The sequence below is a fragment of the Ambystoma mexicanum genome, chromosome 1q (assembly GCF_040938575.1).
Source record: "Ambystoma mexicanum isolate Mex_15411 chromosome 1q, UKY_AmexF1_1, whole genome shotgun sequence".
Lineage (NCBI taxonomy): Eukaryota > Metazoa > Chordata > Amphibia > Caudata > Ambystomatidae > Ambystoma > Ambystoma mexicanum.
The window spans coordinates 597779514-597790301 of NC_090922.1; the positions used below are offsets into that span (position 1 = coordinate 597779514).

General features: G+C 47.3%; 1 protein-coding gene across 4 annotated transcripts in view; it reads right to left on the minus strand.

The window, feature by feature from the left end:
* KIAA0040 (KIAA0040 ortholog) overlaps nt 1-10418 on the minus strand; it is a 179969-nt gene extending 169551 nt beyond the window's left edge. Inside the window, exon 1 of one of the 4 annotated variants that reach the window (XM_069641138.1) lies at nt 10099-10418. The gene's annotated coding sequence lies outside the window, so the exon portion shown is untranslated. Of the gene's footprint in view, nt 1-4532; nt 4557-9887; nt 10051-10098 lie in introns of those variants that run through there. The other 3 variants (XM_069641136.1, XM_069641137.1, XM_069641140.1) reach the window with 3 other exon arrangements.
* Nucleotides 10419-10788: the final 370 nt, after the last annotated feature.

Sequence of the window (10788 nt, forward strand, 5' to 3'; positions counted from 1 at the left end):
CTAACAACAAGAAGGAAGGAAATGGACTCTGGTGCAATGGCTGGCTGGCAAAACTATTTCTGTTTATCAAATTAAGTATTAAGTGATAAGGAAACGTGAACTAAATCACTTCTAAGTACTCCTTATTCTACAGTTACATTACAGTGAGATTACTCACTGAGCACCTGGCGACCAATTCCTTTGGTGACGGTGCGCTATATAAATACCTTTAACATTAACAGATTACAGTGAACCCGGGATTTGAACATCCTCTGCAAATTAGGCGTTTGATCACATTCTTTCTGAGCTCTACTTGGAACAGTAATTTACGTTTTAGCAAAGACTACAGTTTTATTAAAGCACTTCAGTAATACTATCGTATAGTGTTTACTTTAAAAAGGCACAAGTCCCATAGTAAAGCAACATGACAATATGTAAATACCTTTAGAAGCTCGTTATACCAACATAATATCACTGTACCTTTTATTTTCCACATCCTGATGGGAAAAGTCATACAATGAAAAATAAGGAGAACCTTGACATTCTCCCGCTGTACAGCGCTGTGCTTGCAGCACTTTGAGAAACACAAGGGGTCCTTTTATGTGAAAATGTAAAATGCAGAGAGGGAATCCATTAGGTTTGCCCTTACATGCAGGCAGCCCCCCCATGCAATCAATTTGAGTCAATTGCACTATCAAGTGCAAAACAAACGTAAATGAAAGTATCTAACGTTTAGTGCAAATTGAGTAAACGATCCTTGAGTCTCGGGTAGGATAGCTCAGGGGCAACGTGCTCGCTTTGGAAGCAAAAGACCAGGAGCAACAAGGGTTTGAACCCCGGGTCCCCGCTTAGAAACCTCTGGGTATTCAATGCCTTATAAATAACCAATCCTATCATACATGGCCCCTGGCCTATAGGCATGCCCTGCGGCGTTTGCAATGGTTTCCTTTGCACTCTGCATGATGTCAGTTGCAAAAAGCATTAAGATTCTAAAAGGATCCAAAGGCTCTAGTGTGAAAATGCCAAGCTGGCATGGAGGCGTGTGCCTTTGCAGGAAGGATGGCGTTGGCGAAAAAAAGTAATTTACGTTCCGTGCCCCCTGTCCACCATAAAAATGAATGAAAATATAGTGCAGCGTAAAAAGCATGCGTACACATTCTTTATGTTACTCCATATTAAACATGGCGCCCATTCCAAAAGAAAGTGTAGGAAGGTCCCCTGGCATACAGACTGTCACACACCTCCAGCTCGTTGTTCAGCATCAGCATGATGTTAAACACATTTGATGTGCACGTAAAAGCAACCTCTTTTTTCCCCATGTCCTGGCAGTGGGCATCACGGGTATGAACTAATCTTTAAAGGGGAGTTTTAGTTTAAACAGTTTAATTGCCTTGGAAGCAGATACAGATTTGCTAGTCAATTGGAGCTGTGCGGGGTCTTTCGCTCAGAAATGCTCCATTGCAGCGCCAATTGCCAAAAAATAAAACTGCCTGCTTAAGAAAGGCAATGAGAGGAAAGGAAATGTATTGTGCAGACCGTGACTCCGTTCATCGTCTGCATGCCATCCACTCACGACAGCAGCTCCTTCAAGAATGGCCCAGAATTTGGAGGGGTGGGGCCTGGAGCCCAATTAGCCCAATGGTGTTGCACCCTTACCAGCACCCCCTTACTAACCTGCCCTTACCAGCACCACCTTGCTAACCTGCCCAACCATCAGCCACAAGTGCCTTGGCGGTGCCTTGAGCTAAGCTTCCACTGGCGGCATCTTGCGAAACGAAAAGCCTGGGTGCAGTTACATCCCATTTTATGAAACACTTTTCTAAAAGGCATGTTTAAAAAGTTCGACACATTTGCGTGTCCCAGTGCACCAAAGCTTGACTGGAGAACCCTTAGACCTCCAAAGTCCTGTGCCCATCCTTAACAGCAGACTCTTGGATTCTCCCCTCCTTCTCAGCTGCTATGCCTGTCCGTCTACTATACAAGCCCGCGTCGGCAGCACTCGCCATCTGATCTTGGGGCAGCAAACACACGTCACAGCACAGCAGGCTAGACAGTAGCACGTGCGCCTGTCCTCTCTCCTTCTCTCCCCATGCCCTGGCGACCACAGCAGAGAGCTTGCATGCTGTGGAGGATGGTGTATGCGGGCCCCGGGGGCACTGTGCAGGTGCGGTGGGCTGCCCCAACCACAGGGTATTTGCCCACACCTACCCAAGTCTACCTCTCACAGAAGCTGCACTCGGCCACAGATTCTGGAAATTCGTGGGACCTCCCAAGACCTATTGGATCTTCAGCACTGTGTGACCTTGGACATCGATAAAGCCGACCACTCTATTGCGCGTGCCTGGACGTTTACCAACATGTCTAGGTGCCCACTAATGGAACAGTCAAGGCAGTTCTGTGCCAAGTCTTCTTGGGTCACCCAGGCACCCCATCTTTCCAAGACTGGATAGACCCTCTGCCAGTAGAGCCCGTATGGGAATCCACATAGAAGGAGAATGCAAAACAATCCAGACCGAGCCACGGTTCTTTTTAAATACGAGTAGCTTTCCTTCGCTTGATGGGCAAGAAAACAAGTGGTGTTCTTAAATTGTGCATAACCGTGCACTGAGGGTCACTCACTATTATGCTGTTGCAATGCTCATCCCACAAAACATGCCGTGGTTCAGCATAACACTGCCCAGTATAAAACAACATGTAAGATAGCTGAGTGTGTTAATGCGCAAACTGCGCTGTGTAGATTTGTGTGTAACATGCAGCTCATCAATCAATTCCAGCCCTGCTAGTGCCCGCTCAGCCTTTCACCGGTTAGTGTCCATGAGGTAAGTCACACTGACTGCTTCCTTGTTTTCATGGGTACAAATTTACCAGGATGTCCCAGTAATCACTGCCCTTATTCACATCTGAACCCAAACAAAATGCACGGAGCAGGGTCACGAGGGCTTTATTGCACCCACCCCACTCTTAAAATACAAATTAGCACATGGATTCCATTATAGTCCACCTCTCGGCCAATCAAGATGCAGGCTTCCTTCCAAACGGTCTGACTTGGGCAGCAGCCCGACAAGCAGTGCAGAAACAAATGCCTTCTGTTCTGAAAAAGGAAGGCAGGAAGGTGCATGCACAGTCCAATCCCCCAAACTAACAAACAGCCATGAAACACAACAGGTTTCATGTTAATTGCTAGCAGTTCTATGTTAATAGTATTCACATTATAATTACATGTATGTGCTTATTTTTTCCATACAATATAAACCCTTTCTCGTTTACTCGAGGAACTCTATGTACTAATAGCCTTGTAGACCGTGGGGCAGCAGGAGGGGCATTATAAATTGGGACAATAAACCTTCCCCAACGTATAACATGGGGTTGGGCAATTATCACACGATAATGACTCCTCACTCAGTCAATGAGGCTTTATTGGTCCCTCCTGAAACAATTAAAGTAATTAACGTCTTTATATAATCCAATACAACATATATCCTTGGCTTATTACATCTCTTTAAATGTTTTACAATTCCACAGGGGAGGAGTAGTTCAGTTGGAAGATTATATTTTTGGATTAATCCATTAACATCAAATCAATAAACAATACCACATCATACATAGGAGTAAGTACAATAAGTATTAGGTAAAAGCCCTAAAATTATTTCAAGGACAATCCATTGTCAACATGAAACTTTAGCAAAGCGAGTGAACAATCAACCCAAATGTTCAGACCTGGCATATAGGTCCATAAGCTAAAAACAATCCAACAATCTCACCTCTTTCTTACAAGGTAGGTCCATGCAAGTCTTCTCTGACTCAGCCTCCGCCTCACCCACTATCATACTTTGTGGCGTGCTACAAGGGTCATGCATCTCGCCCACCCTCTACAATATCTTTACACGCCCCCTCTTCCACATTCTGGACTCTTTAGGCATCTCCTACACCAACTACGCGGACGACACACATATGCTCCTCACACTTGCAGGCAACTACGACACAGACTCTAAAACCCTTGACAACATCTGCACCACTATCCAGACATGGATGGCAGTTTAACAGACTGTGCCTAAACTCAGACAAGACCGAGCTCCTCCTGGTAGGACCTACCCTAACACTCACAAATCTTGACTCGCAATTCAGCCACTTCACCATTGACTCTATTAGAATCCCAGTCTCTGAATCAGTGAAAACACTGCAAGTTTGCCTATACCCCAACCCATCTATGACTAGGCAAGTCAATGCCATCGCCTCTAAAGCGGCTTAACACGCCAAGCTCCTGAATGCAGCCAGGCCTTTTCTCTCAAAAGGATAACTGCATTAACCTAGCAAGAGCCATAACAGGATCAAGGCTGGGTTTCTGTAATGCCCTCTTCCTGGGTACTTCAGCCAAGAACATGGAAAAAATGCAAGTCATCTAAAACAGCGCACTTTGTGCAGCTATGGGCATTCCCTAAAAGGGAACAAATCAGGGCAGCCCGTAAACAGGCGCACTGGCTTATCAAAGAGCGAATACTATTCAAAGCCCTTGCACACACACAAAATATATCCACCAAACGGCCCCAGCCTACCTCTCAGAAAGGAAGCAGCTCACTGCCTCTGGAAGACCGATTAGAACACCCTACACAAACCTGGTTACAGTGCCCAAAATCAAGAGAGCGAGAGCAGGAGGTGCCAGCTTTCCCTACCACAACCCCTTCGAGCAGAACATTTGCATGTGGCATTCCGCAAATCAGTGGAAACGTTGCTCTTCACCTAATCACCTCTTCCTCCACATCCTGTTCTACTGCTACCTAGGCCTCATGATATTTAGCTGGCTTATCCAAATGTAAAAATGTTTACAAACCAACCTGTTGTCCAGAAAGTATAAATGTATAACCTGTTAACCGTCGCGCATGTAACTAAGTTCCTCACAAGTAACAGCGCCTCGATCCCCATGGGCTGTTTGCGTGCTATACAAATATAAAAAATAAACAAACTACTGATTAGTTTCTTCGGTTTAGTCATCACAGGATCTACATATAATCTTTGGGCACAGTGCCCTGGCTAGCCTCTGGCACTGTGACAATCCTGCCCCGCAGACTAGACACGTGTCATGGTGTCTTGCAGGCTACGCTGCCACCAGTTTAGTAGGAGTTGCTACTAGTGCACAAAGCACAAGCCTTCCCGCCGGGTCACAAACCGAACATAGAAAGGCAAGGTCTTTCCACCTTGTGGAGATCACCTGCCAACAGAAGAAATTAAATTCTCTTCCTCCTGCAGGTTCCCTCGCCATCTATGCAGCTCACTCCAAAGCCACGTTCTGTCAAGGTGAGGACACTGGAACAGCCCCCAACCTTATGGACGGTCCGCGAGAGGAAGAAGGACCATACTTGACATTATTCACGTGAAATGATACCCCACATCAGTCAATTCTGTGGATATGAAAAGCCAGCTCCTTGGATTAAATGCCAATTACATTTAGAACTACCTCTACCAGAAGTACCCATTTTTTCGGATTCGTGAACAGATGCTTAAACCTGAAGTAGATGCCAGTCACCTCTAATTTCCGCTCTAGCCCCCGGAGTAAGATCAACATGCGCTGTATCATCAGCGTACAGGAGAATCAGAATCCTCCCCTCCCCACTATTAGTGGGGGGACGGAGGGCTCAAAATCTAACCGGGCTATATGAAATAAAATTCAGGCCAGTGGGCAACCATGCCGTACAAGGTAGGAAATGACAGAGTATTCTCAATCTTGCAACCCCGACAAAGTTGTCCACAGCACTCAGTGTGATTCACTACATTAAGATCCTAGGGAGGCGTGGGAGGGCCCACGTGGTCTAGGTTATTCCACAAATTTCACCTGCAGACCATGCCAAACGCCTGCGAGAAGGTGTGACACATGGAGCCCCCCGCATCACAGTTTTCAAAGCAAAGCGGTGGTCAACCCTCGAGAACCCCGCCAAAAGCCAGCCTCTCAGCTCGTGGTTACACTCTCCGCAGGACCCATTTGACATACATTCATGTTCAGGTATTAGTATTTGTTATCGGGTGAAAACACACTGGGACCAGATGGTTGCCCTTTTTAAAAATGCAGACTTCAGTACATACTGTCCATGAAGCTCGAATCTTTCCTAGAGTGGAGATTGACGTGGCTTCTGAGATCAATAGATCAGCCCACCACTCAGAGTCTGGGACAAACAGAGCTGATCTTTCCAAGTCTGGGCCCGGAGCCTTCCTCGTTCTCCGCGAATAAATTGCGTTGAGCAGTTGTGCCTGCTTAGGTGTGGGTAAGGGGTCACTTCCCTGAGACTTGAGGTCAATGATGGCCTAGGATGGTGGTTCTATCTTAAAGGAATACACATCCAATTGTTTTGGGGTAATATCAGAGTCCTTAAAGCAGGCAGGAGTTTCTGACCATACATCGGCCGATTTTACCATGTCCTGTGCTAGAAGTATCCACTGGAGGCCTTAAGCCTTTGCTTTTTTCCATTCAGGAATCGTTCATACACCATTTTGAATTGGCCAAGAACATCAATTCATAACCACCGGTCGTGGCAAGCCCAATGAAGCTGGATTTCTTTCTACAGCACTCTCTGGGAAACTACAGGGCATTAAGTGGTGCAGAAAGATTTGCAGGGGATATTTCTACCCTTCAAGAAAAGTCAACCAACTGGTGAACACGATCCTTAAACCTATCAAAATTATAACATTACCCCCTGGTTCTGGTTATAAGGGCAGTTGAAGATGGTTCTCACGTTCAGAAGGGCCTCATATGATGAATCGTGTAGAGGCCTTGGGACTCATGAGCCATCTGGATCACTCTTTTTACAAAAAGTCCTCAAAAAGTGCTAGTCAGGTTGATGACCATCTGAGGAATATGACAGGGACTGGACTCTTGTTCTCCACGTTCGCCAGAGCTAGATAGTTTGGTGAGAAGCGTGGCCTTTCTGACTGCCATTTTTTGACATGACAGTTGGGGTTGAAAGCATGACAGCTGGGGTTGAAAGCATAGCAGCTGGGGTTGAAAGCACAGCAGCTGGGGTTGAAAGCACAGCAGCTGGGGTTGAAAGCACAGCAGCTGGGCTTGGCGGCATGGGTGGAGCGTGAGTTGGCAGAGAGGATCTGGATCCAGAAGTCCCAACCATCCCAATCTTGGAAATAGTGGCGTTTCCTGATTTGTGAGGGACTCGGGGAGCTTGGGTCCAAGTGAAATATTTCCCGGTGTAGTTTGTGTGGGTCCAAGTTAAATATTGTCTGGTGTAGTTTGTGTGGGTCCAAGTTAAATATTTCCCGGTGTAGTTTGTGTGGATCCAAGTTAAATATTGCCTGGTGTAGTTTGTGTGGGTCCAAGTAAAATATTGCCCGGTGTAGTTTGTGTGGGTCCAAGTAAAATATTGCCCGGTGTAGTTTGTGTACCACTGTGGGAAATCTTCTCTCTATCGTACAAGGACGGGGACGCCATAAGGGGTGTTTCTTGACTCACTTTCTCCCGGTTCCTCTCTAATCCCAGTGGCCTGCCCCGTCTGGTGCCTGGGGGAAACCTGCTGCTTACACAGATGGCAATCTATCAAAGCCAGCACTGATGACCGCTGGCTAGTATTGTTCTAAAAGGGTCCATAGATTTCATTGTCATATCTGATTCAACATTCCTACCCGTCTCAACCCCCAGGTGCCTAAAATGTACTTTTGGTGAGTCCTCAATCTAGTTTTTCACTTTTGTCACAGTCAGAGGAAGGGAAAGTCACTAGAAAGAGAGAGTTTTCAGGACCAATCGTTTTGGCTTCACTGGGGTCATGCAGTGGGCTAAGCCGTACCCTACACCCCCCCAAGTCAAAGCTCTTAAAACACCAATTACCCCTCCTGCTCACCGTCTGAACCAATAAAAATTACTGGCTCCATAAAACGTATGGTGGTTATATTATATGTTTGGGATATTTCTTCTCTGTGAAAGATAGTGAGCTAAAGACTCTGGGTAAGCCTCTCGTAACCAGGACTAATGTCTGGCAGAGGGACTCCCAGGACCCCCCTTGTTAATTTGGTTATATTACATACAAATTAAACCCATTACACTTCTATAGACAGTAGTAGCAATATGCATCGATCTACCTCTACCGCACCATAAACCGCACGCACAACACCCAACAGAAACCATACACAGTCATAGCTCAACACCATATGACGTCTACCAACCGAAAATCTATGCTCAGTGGTCAGTTTCTCAGAAGGTTTACCCCCTTTAGACACGCCCCCTCCTTCCAGGCCCTTCTCCTACTACTCAGACTTTCGTTCCAAGGAGACAGACCACGAATAGCTAGACCAACCAATCGCATTGGACCAAGAAAAAGAACATTGCAGTCGAACTCCATCCAAGCGTACGGTACGTATACCTGACATCACATCTGTGGACACCGGCCACAGGTACGGCCGCCCATTGATGCACCATAGAATGCAGCTATGGCTATGCTATTCTGGTCTAGCAGCAGTGCCTTAAGTGGCACTACAAATCGAGCCGGGGCCCATCGAGGGGGCGTGGCCTAACAACGGGGTCTTGATGGGCCGTTAGGCCACACCCCCTTGACGAGCCCCGGCTCAATGGGCTACTGGCACCCCTGCCAGGCAGCCTTTTGTAGAGATTAGCACCCTCTCCCCTATAGGGGAGAGGGTGCTGATCTCTGCATTTATTTTGTATAGGCTTGCCTGGCAGGGGACAGCGCCTCGCCTATTCAGCCTTAATGGTGGTGCTGCCCCTCGCCAGCTGGGGAGGGGCAGCGTCACCATTAAGGCTGAAAGGGTGAGGCCGCTGGAAGCAGAGGCCTTTTTCCTAAATACTGAAACTCCCGCGAATCCGCGAGAGCTTCAGTATTTAGAAAGCAAGGCCTCTGCTTCCAGTGGCCTCACGTTTTCTCCATAATGGTGGCGCCGGCCCACGTGCATCCCTTGATTAAAGGGATGCCTCGCAGGTGCGGCGCCACCATTATAGCTGAAAGGCATTTTTTTCTGAAGCCTGAAGCTCTCGCACACGAGCGAGAGCTTCAGGCTGTAGAAAAAAATGCCTTTTCGTGTAGTGGCCGGGGCTGCCCGGGGAGATTAGTGGGCCCCGGCAGGGCCCCGCCTCAAAACGAAATTTCGGAGCCTGCCGGGGCCCAGCCCCGGCAGGCCCCGGCCCACTTAAAGCCCTGTCTAGCAGCACACATAACCGTCCACACTGAAACCCCTGATGTACCTCAACACCTCTGCCTTTAGTATACAGCGACAACCAACAAATACAAATTCGGTCTAGCTGGGCACACATCGAATCGTCAACACTAGAAACCTATCCTAAACCCTAACCATGTGCCCGACTACTGGAGCCTAGCCAGCACACCTAAATCCTAACCCAGCCAAAATGCATGCATCTAGAACCTCCTACACATGGACTGCGGTCCCTGAGGACGTTCCAATCGCATTGAGGCCACACAAATGGGGAAAGGGCGCTATATAAATGATGAATACAATACAATACATTAAAGGTCTCTTGCTCTTCTCCCTCTTGATCCCATTAACCTACCTTCACAGCCCTTCTTCCATTGCAAACCTCCTAGTGTGTAAAAAGTCCATGCCAGTGGCAAGAGTCCTGTGTAGGATCTATTTTAATGGGGCTATCAGCCTTATCAAAGCTGCACCCCCTCCGCCTATTATAGCTACTGGTGATCCTCTTACCAGTGTTTTTTTTTTTAAACTAGTTTATTCAATTTATCAACATACATTCAAGCAATAAATACAATTCCGGTAAACAGTTCAACCGTATGTTCAAAATACAATGTAAACAACAAAAAGAAAAGAGACAAAAGAAAAAAAAATACAAACGATAATTTCACCCTCTTTACTTATGATCAGAATTTAAAGAGCAACAACACAAACTGAGGTGGATTTTTTGCGTTTTAAATATAGGTTCTGCTTACCCAACCCGATGGCACTCATTTTATGCATCTCGGAAGGATGAAAGGCTGAGTTAGTATAAACAGTAGAGCAGCTATGCAGCCCGCAAGTTGCACACACATCTCTGCCACGGGTGCTCAAACCTCCCGAGCTGCAAAACGGATGCCACTGCAAGGCACTCGTACGCAGCAATTCAACCCATTACAATATGTCCCCTGAAACGACGTTATTTACCTCTTCCAAAGTCACGCGCTGTCCTCTCCGTCAAAGTCAAACGCGAAATAGTTGACTGCAGGTAAAAAGTTCGAGGTCGGACGTTACGGCTGGAGCCGGGGTTTCGATTCCGCGCAGCGCCGACACCGCCCTCGCACCCAGAGCCCACCACACCTGGGCGCGGCCTGTCGTCAGAGCCGCTACGTCATCAGTAAATAAAGTGAGCCCTGTCCTCCGCCGTTAGTCTCTCTTCTTTCGCTCTCTTTTTGAGTTGCTTTCGTGTTGGCTCACGCTTCACATTCCTGATGGCTGCGCAGGCTGATGGCAGAGGCTCAGCTTCCGGAGTGAGTGCGCCTCGGCCCCAGGGGCGCGTGAGTTAAGAGGTATGCGTAGCACAGAGTTGCACAACGATGTGCCTCTGGGCGCTTCCTATTAGACGAAGCGAAGTAAAGAGGGTAGAGTTAAGAATTGTAATTGAGAATGGAGGCCCTGGAGCCCACATGGCACACGTACACCTGGACTTCTGGAAACATAATGTACTGAAGTGACTTAGCGAACACATTCTGTACACAGCTGGACTTAATGAACACATATTGTACACACCTGGGTTTATTGGTAACAGACTGTACACGCAAAGAGGAGCAGTCGCGGCTGAGGGATTTCCAAACGGGTGGGTCGTACATTACTTTAAACCAGCAAGAGGTAGACCGC